This window comes from Mus pahari, chromosome 10 (assembly GCF_900095145.1).
Source record: "Mus pahari chromosome 10, PAHARI_EIJ_v1.1, whole genome shotgun sequence".
NCBI lineage: Eukaryota > Metazoa > Chordata > Mammalia > Rodentia > Muridae > Mus > Mus pahari.
Genome location: NC_034599.1, coordinates 47074017 through 47088873, shown reverse-complemented (window position 1 = coordinate 47088873; position 14857 = coordinate 47074017). Strand labels below are relative to the sequence as shown.

The following is a 14857-nucleotide window of genomic DNA, read 5'->3' as shown; positions in this document are numbered from 1 at the left end:
AAATAACCTTATAGAGCATCAACTTAATCCAGTTCCCAATTCAGGATGTCAACAGGGTAAAGTAGTACCAGCCACCTTTTGATCTGCAGGGAGCACAAGCCATCCAAGAATGATTTCCTTACTTCCCAGATTGCAGCAATACAGACCCAAGCTATCCATGAAGAGCCACTTAGACTTAATCTCCCAGGCTGCACCAATAACAGGAAACTGTTGCCTATGCCCTACAGATATGCTCTATCAACACAGTTCAGCCTTCTCTACCTCAGTGGAACAATATTTTAAAAGCCCTGGTCCTTAGGGAAAAAAGTTAAGATTTGCCACCCTGTTTTTAAATGGCTCAATTTAAAGTGTGTTAAGTTTTAAATGAATGAAAATTCTGAATTCTCATCATTGCTCAACATTTCAGAATCTACTATATTAGACTGCCCATAACTTTTTATTAAGAGACTGAAAAAGTGAAAATAAGTCTTCCAACCACTCACCAAAGATTAAAAACTAGTTAATGAAAATACATTCTGAACTCTCATCATCACTCAACATTTCAGAATCTACTATACTAGACTGCACATAATTTTATATTAAGAGACTGAAAAAGTGAAAATAAGTCTTCCAGTCACCTGAGATTAAGAACTAGTTAATAAAAATACATTCTGCTTTTGGGAATGGTGAAGCAAGGAACAAAACTCAGTCGGTGCACCTATCTCCCATCCCCCACCCCCAACCACTAACAGCTACTAAGAGAGGGAGGACGCAAACCTGTTGTTCCTAACCATTCCACAGAAACGCTGCAGTGAAGCTGTGTAACTTCCACCCAGGTAAGCATAATTCCCACAAAATTAAGATTCATGTGTTTTTTTCCACCCAGAAAAATCTATTAAATCTATTCTACGAACCTCTCTTGAGCTCCTCCTCCATTCTCTCCCATGTGAAGCTACAGATGAGCGAATGAGTTTGTAGGGCCCACAGAGGCAAACTCCTCCTCACGTAGTCAAGCTAAAGACTTCCTAGTGACTACCCGAGTAAGTTCCAAAATACAGTTTTCAAAGGGATCTATGCAATGAAAGCCAGTGTGGTTCTTTTCACAGCATACTGACAATTTGAAAAGGAGTCTGCATTTTGTCATATTTGAAGAATTTATTATTATGAAAGATAAAGTACACACTGGTGCAAGTGACAGAATTCTAAAGATTTAAAAAAAAAAAAAAAAAAAAAACCCGCAATCCTAAACATTAGGATCTCTTTTCCGATCTGATGGGGCAGTTTTGGCAAGCAGATTAAGCCATTATTTATGCAGCAAAATGAACAAGGCAATTGTTTATTCTGTGCTTCGTCACAGTCTTGTAAGTATTCTACTAAAAAAAAAAAAAAAAAAAAGATGCTCGGTCAACAATAGATTGCAGTGTCCAAGTACTCTTTTATCACATAAACCCTTGTTATCTTGGGCTCTTACATTTACATCATGCAAATCTTGGTGGCCCCGCACAGCCAACCTGGCATCTCCCTCACACCTTTTTACAAAATCTCAACTGTACTTTAAAAAGAAAATTATAAACTTGACCTCTTAAAACACATTTCCAATGAAGAACCACTCTTCTAGGGAGGGAGGAAAAACAAAAAACAGAACCACCCAGAATCCTGGCAACGTTTACAGAAACATCTGTGTAGGAACGGACTATTCAACTGAAATAACGCACTGCTCCCTTTCAAACTTGGCTGGGCGATGGGAGTTTGGGAGCCCCGAAAGGCAGAAATGCTCAGTTTCCGGGTGGGGTCTGCTCACACTGCGCCAGGCGACCCCGCGGTGCGGGCAAAGTCGGGGAGGCGGGAGGGCGCGGGCGGTGACTGCAGCCCCAGGTAAGGGCGGCCGGGAGCCCGGGCCTGGCCTCGCGGGCTTGCGCGGCGGGACCCGGCAACGCGACGGCCTTTCCGCGGCTCGCGCGTCCGCACGCTCTCTAGTAACCCAACACCCCGACTCTCAAACGGGAGGCCGGGGGAGAAGTTCTAGCCTTGCGGTCCCCGTCCCCGGGTTGCGGGAGAGCGTGCGACCTACGCTCCACGCGGCCCCCGGGGGCGCGCCGGGCCGAGCCCGGGGCCCAGTCCACGGCGGCGGGAACCCGCACCGCCCGACGCACGGGGCGGCCAGGCCGACGGCGGACGGCGCGGCGCGGCGCGGCGGGAGACTCCGGGTAAAGTGGCGTGGCTCAGCCGTTAACGACCACGGCGCCTCTCGGGCGGCCAGGCGCGAGCCCGTCTGTGAGGCGCGCCAGGCCCCGGGCCGCGGCGCCACAGCCCGGCAACTTCTGGCCGCCACCTCAGCGCCTCGGCGGGGAGAGCGGCCCCCGGGCCTGGGACGGGGGGAGCGCGCCGAGCAAGGCTTACCCCGAAAATGAGTGGCTCCTTCCCTGCCCGCCGCCGGCTGGCTGAGGCGCGGCTCGGCGGGGGCGTCGTGGCTGGCGGCGAGCGAGCGGAGAGTCGGCGGTGCGAGCCTTGGGCCGCCCGAGAGAAGACGCGCCGCAGCCGCCGCAGACAGCTCGGCAATATGGCCGCCCGGCGCCTCCTCGGGGGGGAAGGCGGGGCCGCCCGGCGCCCCCTCCTCCCGCGGGCCGCCAGTGGCGGGGCGAGGCCGGGGCTCGAGCGCCAACCCCGCGAGCGTGGCTCCCGGCCGCCCCGGGCGGAGTCGAGTGGGCCTCGGCCGGGGTCGGGGGGCGGGGGACGCGCTGGCTGTTGGGGCCTTCGCGTCTGCTTTCGCCGCGGGACGAGGACGCCGCGGGCCAGCCCGAGTCCGAAGCCCGCAGTGAACGAAGCGGAGCCGCGCGGCCCGAAGCTCGCCGCGCGCCCGCCGCCTGCCCCCGCCCCGCCCCGCGAGTGGAAACTTGAAACTCCCGCTGGTGCCAGGGAACTCACGGAGGGCGTTTCCAGCGCCCCCGAGGTGGAGCTGTTCCCGGGAGGAGGGGGACCCCCCGCCTCGGCAGCCGCTCCGGGGCGCAGTTCGGCGCTAGGCTGCAGGATTCCCGGGCTAGGAGCGGGAAGTGGGCCCAGTGTCTGCAACAAAAAGAACCTTAATGTGTGCAGGTTTTTAACCAACTAGAAAGGCTGGTTGGTTTTAAATTTTGCAGGGTTTTTAAGTTCCCTCAAAAACGCCAGTGGGTAGGAGCCTATAATGCGATCGGGTTTTTTAGTTGTTGTTCTTGTTGTTAGCAGGGTTACTCCTTCCTTGGCAGGTAGAAGGAATAGGGTAAGGAAAAAAAAGTTGGAAGTAGGGCCCAAAGAGCAGCCAAACCTAAATTATTCTAGACTTGGAAAAAGTTACCAGTCTGGCCATAGTCTCACTGTATCCACTCGCTAGAGAGGGACAGCGGCTGCGTTCTGGTGGCGTTACCTCGGTGCTGCCTGCCCTCTGTACTTTTCTTTTGGATTTAGAGTAACACTTGGCGCCACTTGTACACACAGCAACGGTTCAAACCTTACTCGCCTACCGCATTCCGTTTACAGTGCTTTACTCACTATCTCTGTCGTAAACGAACTGTCAATACAAATATGACGCGAGTGTACGTAATTCTTACAGGACAAATAAGCCATCTTTAGGGTAGGTAGCCTTAGACTTGCCTTTGCTGAGACAGTAGCTCTTCCAGGGACTCTGCAGATCCTTTCTCTGAGCTTCCTCTTCAGTGAGCTACCACCTTCACCCTCAGGGAGCTCACTAAACAATTAAAAAGCCCCCAGAGACTCCAGGTGAATCTCAGAAGTCTTTAGATTGCAAATTCCTCAAGGATGGGAACCAGGTGCGTGCTTTGTAACCAAACAGGTTTATGTGGTTCTCGGAGACCACCAACAGAATACTTGCTGACTGGCGAATACTCTCCACGCGTGCAACAAAGATAGGGACAGAAAAAATGTCACGCCGAGTCCGGAGTAGTACACTAATCAAACTAAAGTCGGAACACTTTGCAACTGAAAAGGAAGCATTCATTCGTGGTCTTATGTTCAAAACAGTGAAGTGCTTTCACATGACTGCCTTGTTTAATGATTACAACAACCCCAGGCTCAGGGTAAAAGCTATTATTGGCATTAAAATGAGCTAATGAATAAAGGGGAGCTTCAAAAAAGTTAGTGGTCAGTGTAACCTAGCTAGGAAATGGCAGAGCCATGACCAACCCGGAAGGCATGTTTGACTCAAAAGCCTGAATCTAAGAGCCCCGATCTTACCCTATGTCCTGCAATAGCAGATGCAACCCAAATTGTAGCATTTCAGCTGCTATCATATTAGTAAATATTTAAGTAAAAGATAGTATTCAAACTGCTAAGATAAAAAAGGTCTCAAACATTGTGGATGGGAATGTAAAAGGAAACAAATACTTTAGAAAGCAGTTTGGTGGGGAAAGTCAGTTGTTCAGAGAGTCCACAGCTCAGAACACATCTGAAGAAAATACTCTGGAATAGACTAAAAACTCCATCACAGTGATACCTATTAGATACAAATCAAAGAGGGAACACACATACCATTACTTTATTTTGATCTTCATATCAGATATTAGCACTTTTAAATGAAGTATTGAATATTCAATCAAAATATCACAAACCTTCAATGCTGTGGTGTTCGTATGTGTGCCTCTTGGTGCTGAGAACTGAATTTCCTTGCTGAGCAACTAAATGCTTTTCCACTACCCAAAACCTAATCCAGAACAGTTCAGCTTCAGGGGAGGAAAGAACCATACATACTTCCTAAAACAGTCTTGTTCTTGAAAGATACCTGATATTATTCAATAGTTATCAAGATATATTTTTAAATATCATATAAGATGTTTTAAAATCATAGTCAGGTTTAGTGGCACACATCTTTAATGCAAACACTTGGGAGGTAGAAGCAGAGTTCAAGGCCAGCCTGGTCTCATGCCCTGTCTCAGAAGAAAACTGTAAAATGATATATTGCCAAAATATCTACGCTACACTCTTACTAGACTTACCACAGTATGCTTGTTCATTGTCACTTCTGAAATTCCAATTTTAATTTAATCTGGAATTTTAAAGCATTAGTCTCACTAGCACACACAAAAGTACTTCCTGAAATGAAGAAAATGTATTTATTAAATGAAGAGGATAATTTATAGATGACGGTTTTTTGTTGTTTTATTTTGCTTGTTTTGTTTTAGAAACAAACCTGCAAGCCTCTTGCTCATTTAAGTGAGGTTGGGATCCTGGGACTGTCAGGGAGTGAGAGCCAGCAGTGCTGTGGAACACGGCTGTAACAAAAGTTTCCACACAGTGTCCGGGAGAAGAGAGCAATTAACTCTGTTCAGAGAACTTCACAGAGGAGGTGATAGGAAAGTGCTATGTAGAAGTTTCCTCAGAGAAGCCTGGAAAGGCAGCCAGCATGTGGTTTATGTCCTGGGGTGGGGAGTGAGGGTTAGAAAGGTTAGTTGGCCAGTACAGGGTTTCTCCTTACTAAGACATAGGCATTGGAAAGAGGACTGCCACGTGGGAGTAACCACCTCTATCTGATTAGATTTCAGGCCCACTCCAAGAGATGGACCCATCCCTGACACTGCTTGTATGACCAAGAGCTGACACCAGAAAGGACCTAGGGACAGCAAATACTACTGCTCTGCTAAAGGAATGTAGCTACAAAATTACTCCTATTTTCTACCATACCCATAGATCCCTGTCTTGCTCAGCCATCACCAAAGGGGTTTCCTCCTGTAGTAGATGGGAACAAATACACACATCACAGCAAGACAGTGTGCAGAGAACAGCCCTAAATGCACGTATGTTTCCATCAAAGCCCTCCCCACAGGGCTCAGGGAACCCTGCAGAGGAGAAAGTAGAAAGATTGAAAGAGCCAGAGAGACCTTCTAGACACAGGACTCCCAGAGACTGGCAGTATGTTCAGGGCTGCACAGGCCTGGGCAGGTATGCCCCGATGGGTCCCGGGCCAGAGCAGAAATGAACACAAACCCTCATCTTTTTTTTAAACTATATAGTTCCTTTTTTTGGTATGTACTATGGCTTTCAGTTTTGTGCTTTTATAGGATTTGGGATTACTATGTGTAAGAATGTGTGTGTTTCTCTGCCTATATATGTTTCTTGTACTTCTTTGGCTCATTTTCTTTTGTTTGTTTTGCCCTATTCCAGTTTGTTTTATTTTAGTATTATTCTTTAGATGGTTGTTTGTTTTCTAGTGAGAGACAGAAAGGGTGTGGATTTCTATGGGAGGAGTTGGGGAGGGGAAACTATTATGAGAATATATTATATGAAAAAAAATCTGTTTTCAATAAAATTAAAATTTAGAGAGAAAAGAATAACATGATCCACTTTATATTTTAGTAAGACATCTGGAAAGATGTAGATTGTGTGATTCTGTGACAATGGACAATACATTTATTTACAAGGGACACCTTAGACAGTTTGGCTACTAAGGCCCACATGGGTGGGCAGGGGCACCTGAATTTGGGAGGTGGTAAGGATTCAGGGGAGGAGTTAGAATTTGTTAAAGAGTTAGGGACAGACTGAAGAGAAAGAAGAGATGCAGTAGAGTTTCTGGTGAGTTTCCAGAGGGTAAATACAAACAAAGAAGAAATGCTTTTACCACTACTTAGGGAAGAGGCCCATACTGGTTAGTCTTAGTCAACTTGACACAAACTAGAGCCACCTAGAAAGAGGAAAACTCAACTGAGAAAATACCTCTGTTATTTTGGCCTGTGGGAAAGTCTTTGGGACATTTTCTTGACTAATGATTCATTCATGTGGAAGGTCAGTCCACTATAGATGGTACAACCTGGGCCTGGGTAGAATGCAGCAGAGCCCGTTTGGCATTGTTCTTTATCTCTATCATAATCTAAGGAAAACTCTCATAATCTCCAAGGTCCTTAATGTCCAGTCAGCAGCAGAGAGGGATGTCTTCAAATCCCTTGCAAATGGGACCCAATAAAGTGCTGTTTTATTTAATACCCATTTTAAATTTGATTGCATTAAAAACAGAGGGTATCAGTGAGCATACCTCTGGGTGTATCCCGGGGGCCTTTTCAGAAAGGATTGATAAAAAGGATAAGACCTTCCCAAATGTGGGTGACAATATCCCATGTGCTAGAATCCTGAACCTATCGAAAAAGAATGGGAGAAAATAGGCTGATTGCCAGCATTCACCCTCTCTCTGTTTCCTCACCCACCCCAGTGGTTCCCAACCTTCCTAATGCTATGACCTTTTAATATATTTCATCATGTTGTGGTGACCCCAACCATAAGATTATTTTCATTGCTTCTTCCTGTTATGAATTATAAATATGTGATACGCTACCGCTGTGAATGGGTCGTTTGACCCACACAAAGGGTCAACCGACAAGTTGAGAATTACTGATGTACCCAGATGTGAGGGTGTGTTCGCATGCTCCCCTCATTATGCTTTCCATGTCATAATGGACTACACCCTCAAATTAGGAGCCCAAATCAACCCTTCCTCCCTTAGGTTGCTTCTTGTGTGTATAAGAATAACAGTACAAGCAGTACGAACCTTTCATTTTCAGATGGAATATTATGTCTGTCTCCAGCAGGACAGGTGACACTGTCAGCATTGTAACTCTGAAGAGGACCTGAGCAAAGCTTGTTTCCATGGAAACTCTGTTAGGGTCACCATCATGTCCTACAGGAATCCTTGATGTCCTAAAATTTGCCTTTGATATCCTACTATTGTTGGCCACTTTCCTACTGAGACTTGCCAAGCAGATCTAGGGATCCTCGAGGAACTCTGTTTTCTGATGGTGACTGACCCCAGAAATGACCACCAGCCTCTCCCAGCACTGTATCAACCTGCCTACCATTGCTCTGTAGCACACGATCCTGTCTGTGGTTTATGGCCATCACTCTCTGTGCAGTACAAGGGAACTCAGGTCAGTCTGTACATGTGATGTGGTTACTGGACTGTGACACTGTATGCAGGTGTAGCACCATTCCCATGATCATGGGTGGTCACAGCTGATCCCTCCTTCTATAGAGATCTGAGAGATTGAAAAGGAATGGCAGGAACTTCACCAGGAATGGACTGTGCTGACTCTATTCACGATGCTTAACTGTGCTCACTAGTCTATAGGCACACAGATGATTTTTGTGGCCATACCTGCTGAAAACTGAATCTCTGCAGAATGATCTAGAGCTGCTGCTCCCCAAGCCATGGGTAAGTAGGAGCCACCACTGAGGGGGCTTAAATTACTCTTCTGCAGACACTTAAGCAAAACTAAAAGAAGGAAATAAACAGTTTCAGATGGATACGGACTGAGAGATCAAATCAATTAAGCAGCTTGGGAATATCATCTAAATATCTATGGAGAATCTAAGACTAAATGTGTTTTCAGTAGCTGGCAGTAGATGAACTCTGAGGAGCCCGGTGTGGCAAAAGAGAACAAAGAAGCAAGACAGCCAGGTGCAGGCTCAGCACTTGAGAAGCTAAGGCAGGAGCATCAGGAGTTCAAGGCAGCTGGGCCTACATGAGATCCTATTTTAAAAGACAAAAAAAACAACAAGAAAAATAAATGCTTGCTAAATAAATGCACATGCTAAAACAAGTGTTTTTTTGTTTGTTTGTTTGTTTGTTTGTTTACTTTTTTTGGAAAATACAGCTTTGTCTAAGCCAAGAATTTTAATAAAAATACTAGATATCAAATTAGAGCATGTTCATATACTAAATTGGTTTTCCATTAAAAATTATTCACTATTTTAAAAACTGTAACAATGCAGAAATATTACTAGTTTTAAAGCCGGAATATAGAAAACAGCTAAGAAAATCTGCACTATGAACAACAGCTCTCACTACTCACATCATGTTTAAGCACACAGATTCAATGTGTTCACCAATATAACAGTCCTCAGTAAACCCAGACAAAGTAAAGAAAACTATCTTATCATTGATGCTGTGTGCTGAGTAAACCACACAAAGTTCATTGCTGATATGAGCTATAAAATTTCAGTGCAGTCAATAGAAGTATGAAGGTTATTGTGCCTAAGTAAGAGTCGGAAAACCATAGGTCTATTACTACCTTCATTTTCTCCCTATCTTAGGATCAAATTACATAAGCACATAATTCATGTGTTCACAGATATGAGCGTATTAGTCAAACAAAGACAAGGTAAAAGTTATAACTTAATCCTCTTTATTTATGTCGTAAAGGCAATAGTTTGTGATATATGGCAATAAAATTTCAGAAGTCAGCAATAAATGGAGTGGAAAGAGGCTAACAGAGGGGATGAACAAGCCTGGCTCTATTCCCATTCCCTACCAACCAGTTACAAAGTGCCCCTGAAGCATCTTACAGACAAGTCTGTCACCTGCTTGCGAGAAATATTAATGAAAACACAGGGGCCTTTCTCATACTTTGTTTAAAGATATCACAGTTTTTAGGACTCAAAAAGGTCTCAAAGAGCACTGAATCTTGTCTCCAACAGTATTAGCAAATGATTATCTCATGAACAGTGCTCTCTGCCTCAAAGCAAGTGAGAAACCCATAGGTGACTGTGAATTCACCCATGTGTGTACTTAGCTTTCTCCAATCTGGCAAGAGAGCCAAACTAGAATATCAGAAAACTTTCTTCAAGATGTAAAATTCTTTAACTCTCACTCTGACATAAAATGGTTGAGTCTCATATAAACAATGGAATTTACCAAATAAATTACATTCTTTTAAAAAATATGCAGAACATATATGTACAGAGTAACCATCCATAAAAATCTCATAGCTGTAGACCAAAATGGAGACTGGTCTTAACTCTGTAAGATCTGTGCATTATTATACTTTCCTTCTCTTATGGGAGGGAGGGAGAAAGATAAAAAACTAAGCAAGTAAATATCCCTCAATTGTTGGCACTGAGGATTCTTGACAGCTACTCTCTTGGGTCACATTTGGCTTCCTTTTTATTTGTTTGGTTCTGTAGAGCAACACTATTTACTACTGAGGAAGGGTGCTTAGGACTTGGTGAAGTGCCAAGTACAGAAGATCAGAGCTTTAATGTACTGTTTTAAAACATGGGGCTGGGGAGATGGCTCAGTGGTGAGAGCACTTGCTGCTCACATAGAGGACCTGGGTTTGGATTCAGTGGCCACACTGGGCATCTAACAACCACCTATAGCTCCATCTCCAAGGCATCCAGCACTCTCTTCTGACCTCTTTGTGCACTGGTAGGCATGTCCATATACACATGAGGACATACATGAACATAAAAAATAAATCTTTAAAAATATAAGCAAAATCTCTCCACATATTATTTGGTACTTCTTTAACAGATGAAGCTTCCTAAGTGGCCTCTATTTGTTAGCAAGTAGACTAAACTAGGATTGACAGTGTGTACTGTGATCTGACAGCTCTCTGCACCCCCATTTATGTGTTAAAATTTGATTGGCAACATGGCAATATTAAGAGATGGAGCTTTAGGAAATGATTGAGCTGTAAGTGTGCTGTTCTCATGAATGGGGTTAATATCCTTGAGAATCTTTCTTACACTATTAGTTTATCTCTCTTTCCCCTTCTATCTTTCTGCCATATGAGGGCACTGAGTTATAGGGTACCATCTTTGAAATAGAGAGACCTAGTTTTTTCCATGCACCAAATCTGCTATCACCTTGGTAGGAATCCCCAGTCTCCAAAACTATAAGAAATATATTAATTATTAATTACCCAATATTTCAGTCAGCTTTTTACCATGATAATAAAATATCTGAGACCATTAACTCACAAAGAAAGGATTTCTGTTGACTCACAGTTTTTGAGGTTCCAATCCAAATAAGGTGACCCCAGTGAAGACCCAAGGTCTTGCACAAGCAATCATGTGAACAAGCTGGTCAGAAATTGCCAACAGCCTCAGCTCACAGCCTGAATGTCACCCCAAGAAAACCCTGAACCAGAACTGCTCAGCTGTCTTGCTCCTGAAATCCTGGCCTATAGAAAGTGTGAGATAATTAGTGGTTTTCTGATAGTTTGAATAGGAATGGCCTCCATAGACTCATGTTTGAATGCTCAGCCCATAAGGAGTGGCATTATTAGGAGGTGTGGTCTTTTGGAGAAAGTGTGTCATTCTATGGGCCTGCTTTGCAGTCTCATTCATTCATGTTTAAATTAGGCTTAGTGTGGCAGTCTAGTGCTGCCTGCAGATTAAGATGCAGCTCCTTCTCCAGCATCATGTCTGTGTGTATGCTGCCAGGCTTCTCACCGTGATGATAATGGACTAAACCTCTGAAACTGTAAGCCAGACCCAATTAAACATTTTTCTTTATAAGAGTTGATCATGGTGTCTCTTCACAGCAATAAAACCCTAAGACAGAAGTTGGTACCAGGAGTAGGGTAATGCTGTGATAGGCCTGACCAAGTTTTTGTTGGGAAGAATGTGGCCTTTGGAACTTTGAGTTAGGAGGAAAGTAATGGAGTGTTTCAGGTGTGGATTAATAAGCTATACTAGTAGGAACATGGAAGACAGTGGTGCTGAGGGTGATTGGAGGCCTGGTTCAAGAGATTTCAGAGGAAAAGAATATTTGTATGCGGCCTAGAGACCGCTCTTAGGATATTTTGGCTAAGAATGTGACTACTTTTTGCCCTTGTCCACAAAATTTGTTTGAGGCAGCTCAGTGGGGTTGTAGAAACCCAGGAAGAGGCTAAATTGAAGAGTTTTGGATTAGTTGCATTGGCAGAGAAAAATCTCAAAACAGCATAGTATCACCTCTGTTGAGTAATTAGAGTATTCACCCCTGTGCAGATTTATAATACAACGAAGCTATCTGAGCAAGGGAAAATTCAAAATGTACCATTTGAGGAGAAAATGAGCACCAGGTAATGGAATGGAGCTGAGTCCTGAGTTCAAGAAGATAAACAGATTTTTTTAAAAGTGTGATGGTAAATGGAATTGAGGGAGTAGTGATCTCGGGGCAAACCCCCCACCCAGCTAGGCTTCCAGCATGTGAAAAGGAATTAAAGAACAGCACAGGCCCAAGTGTGGTGTTATACGACTTGGAAAACAGAGACAAGCAGATCTCTGAGTTCAAGGCCAGCCTAGTGTACAGAGCAAGTTCCAGATCAGCCAAGCTTAGACAGTGAAGGAAACCATTGAAAACAGAAAGCTGGTGAAGATGTCATTGAACAAAGAGGCCATGTTCCAGCCCCAGCAAATAGCGGAACTTGGCAGCCTTGGCCACGTGGTTCTGTGGTTCTGGCTTTAGAGTGAAGGACAGAAAAGGAGGGTTATGGAATCTCCCTCTGTGACTAAGGAAGCTGCTGAAGCAAGGCCCGTGGCAGGGGAGGCCCTGCGGGGAGTCCCAGAGAGGCCATTGTTGTGAAGCTGTGAAGATGAAGCTTGGATTGCCTTGGAGAACCCAGAATGTTGGAGATGCCTGAGTTGTGGGGAACCTGCTGAGGAGAGCTACTAAAAGAAAGTGGAAACACCCAAGTAAACGAAGAGATCCGGAGTGCCTTTGCTACGGTGTCTGTCAGGAAGAGATCCAGAGAGCCTTTGCTATGGTGTCCGTCACGAAGAGATCCGGAGTGCCTTTGCTACGGTGTCCGTCAGGAAGAGATCCAGAGAGCCTTTGCTATGGTGTCCATCACGAAGAGATCCGGAGTGCCTTTGCTATGGTGTCCGTCACAACACTAAAACCCCAAGCTTCGTTTTAAGTGATTATAGTTTGGGGTATGTTTTATGTTGCAAATGATAACCAATGTGTTTGCCTGTAAGAAATTCTCACTCACAGCAGGCCACTCCTTGGTTTTGAAAAATGACTGAATTATATAAAGCAATTCAGAAGCTATTCACTGAAAAGTGATACCCATTTTGCAGAAATAGAAACTAAGACCACTGGAGAGGGATTTACTCGAACCTATCCTTCCCCTTCCTCTTTATCTCAGTGCAAGAGGTAAGATCCATCCTTCACACGCCCCTCTTCTCAGAGACACATCACAACCTTGGTCCTAATGATTGAACTTTTGCATCTGTCCTGCTGTCTGCATGACTCCCACCTGGGTCCTTCCAGACTCTGTTAATAATGTCCTGTTTTTCCGTGTCCACTTATGTTCCATTTGATTAATTCTCATTACTGCATTCATAGTTAATTTGTTGAGAAACAATTATGCTGATTTCACATCACCCTTGATCACTGCTCCCTCCAGACCCATGTGTAGACTTCCCATCACTCATCACTGATTTGCATTTGCTGTCCAAACTCAAGTCACCCTAGCCTTCTGTAATTATTAGATTACATGGACTTCCACACCACACCCAGACTGCAAGGATCTTCCACCTCTCTCCACCCCATTCATCTTGCTGGCAGCTATTTGTCTGCTAAATCTGAGTCATAACTCAAAACCGTGCTAAGTGCCATTGTATAAAACTCAGTGTACCTTTCCTTTATAATATTAAGCACTATTTGCATTGTTAATGTTTAGCTGTGCGTGTGTAAGTGCAGGGACCCACAGTAAAGACTACTGCAATTAGCAGCATATGTTCATTTGGGTCGAAAACTTTAGGGTTAGGCCAAGCTACTGACTAGGAAGGGTTGTGTTTGTTTTCACTGTGCTAGTCTTTAAGAGTTAGTATACCATAAAGGTGAAAAGCTTGACCTTAGACCCGGATTCCAAATCCATAGCTACCGTATAAAATTCTACTTTTTTCTTATATGACACTCATTTGTACAGAAAGCCTATTTCTTTTTTGAATAGATATTGACTTTCCATTTCTCAGAATGATATTTAGGTGTGGTGGTTTGAATAACAATGGCCTCCATAAGTTCATATATTTGAATATTTAGTCATCAGGAAGTGGCACTATTTGAGAAGGATTGGGAGGTATAGCCTTGTTAGAGGAAGTGTGTGGTAGGGTGTACTTTGAGGTTTCAAAAGCTCACGCCAGGCCTGATCTCCACTCTGCTTGCTAAAATGTAGCTCTCAATTTGTTCTCCAGCTTGCATGTTCCCATGCTCCGGCCATAATGATAATGAGCTAAACCTCTGAACCTGTAAACAGACCCACGACTAAATGCTTTCTTATATAAGAGTTGCTTGGTCGTGATGTCTCTTCACAGTAGTAGAAGGGCAGTGGACACCAGGTAAGCAGCTGAGAGCTGGAGCCTCCTGTATCAGCTTTCACCACCTTTGTGTTCTTCTACTCTCAACAGGGGCCTTCCACTACATTACCAAAGGTAGCTGTCAAGCCTGAGCTATCCTGTAAAGCCATGAGACAAGAAGGAGAGAGGCAGAGAGAGAGAGAGACAGAGAGAGAGAGACAGAGACAGAGAGACACTGAGAGACAGAAAGAGACTGAGAGACTGAGACTCATTCTTTTCAAGACATTTCCCAGATTTTCTTCTATCTATACGTATATGGTTTTTTAAAATATATCATTATATATAAATATATTATTTATTGGTTTTATCTTAGTTCTAGGACCAAATGTAACTGTAAATCAGGTTAGCTTTGTAGCTTTGTATAGGTTTGTCTTTTTATTTGTTTGTGATTTATTTTGTTTGTTTGATTGGCTTTTGTTTGTTTGTGTGGTTTTGTTTTTTGAGGTAGGGTCTTGATCTTTGAAGTAGGTAAAGCCTAGGCTGGCCTTAAACTTAGGGTCTTCCTGCTTCAGTCTCTGAGTTCCTGAGCTTATAGGCATTTACTATCAGCTTTTGCCTTGGAATGACATCATCTTCACTCTGGATGGGCATATACTTAGCTAAAAATTGACAGTACTGTTTGTGACTGTATGAGGAGGGATGGGATCACACAGTTTTGCCTGCACATGGGATGGCCAGAGAACTTTGTGGATATCATTCCTCAGGAGCCAGCAATCTTTCCTTTGCCCTTCCCTTCCCTTCCCTTCCCTTCCCTTCCCTTCCCTTCCCTTCCCTT

The 14857-nt window shown here is 44.2% G+C and overlaps 1 protein-coding gene across 2 annotated transcripts in view; it reads right to left on the bottom strand.

Annotated features, from left to right (window-relative positions):
• Positions 1-2876, bottom strand: part of Rdx (radixin) — a 58974-nt gene extending 56098 nt beyond the window's left edge. For both annotated transcript variants that reach the window (XM_029542916.1, XM_021206034.1), the window contains exon 1: positions 2380-2876. The gene's annotated coding sequence lies outside the window, so the exon portion shown is untranslated. The remainder of the gene's footprint in view (positions 1-2379) is intronic.
• Between the last annotated feature and the right edge of the window lie 11981 nt (positions 2877-14857).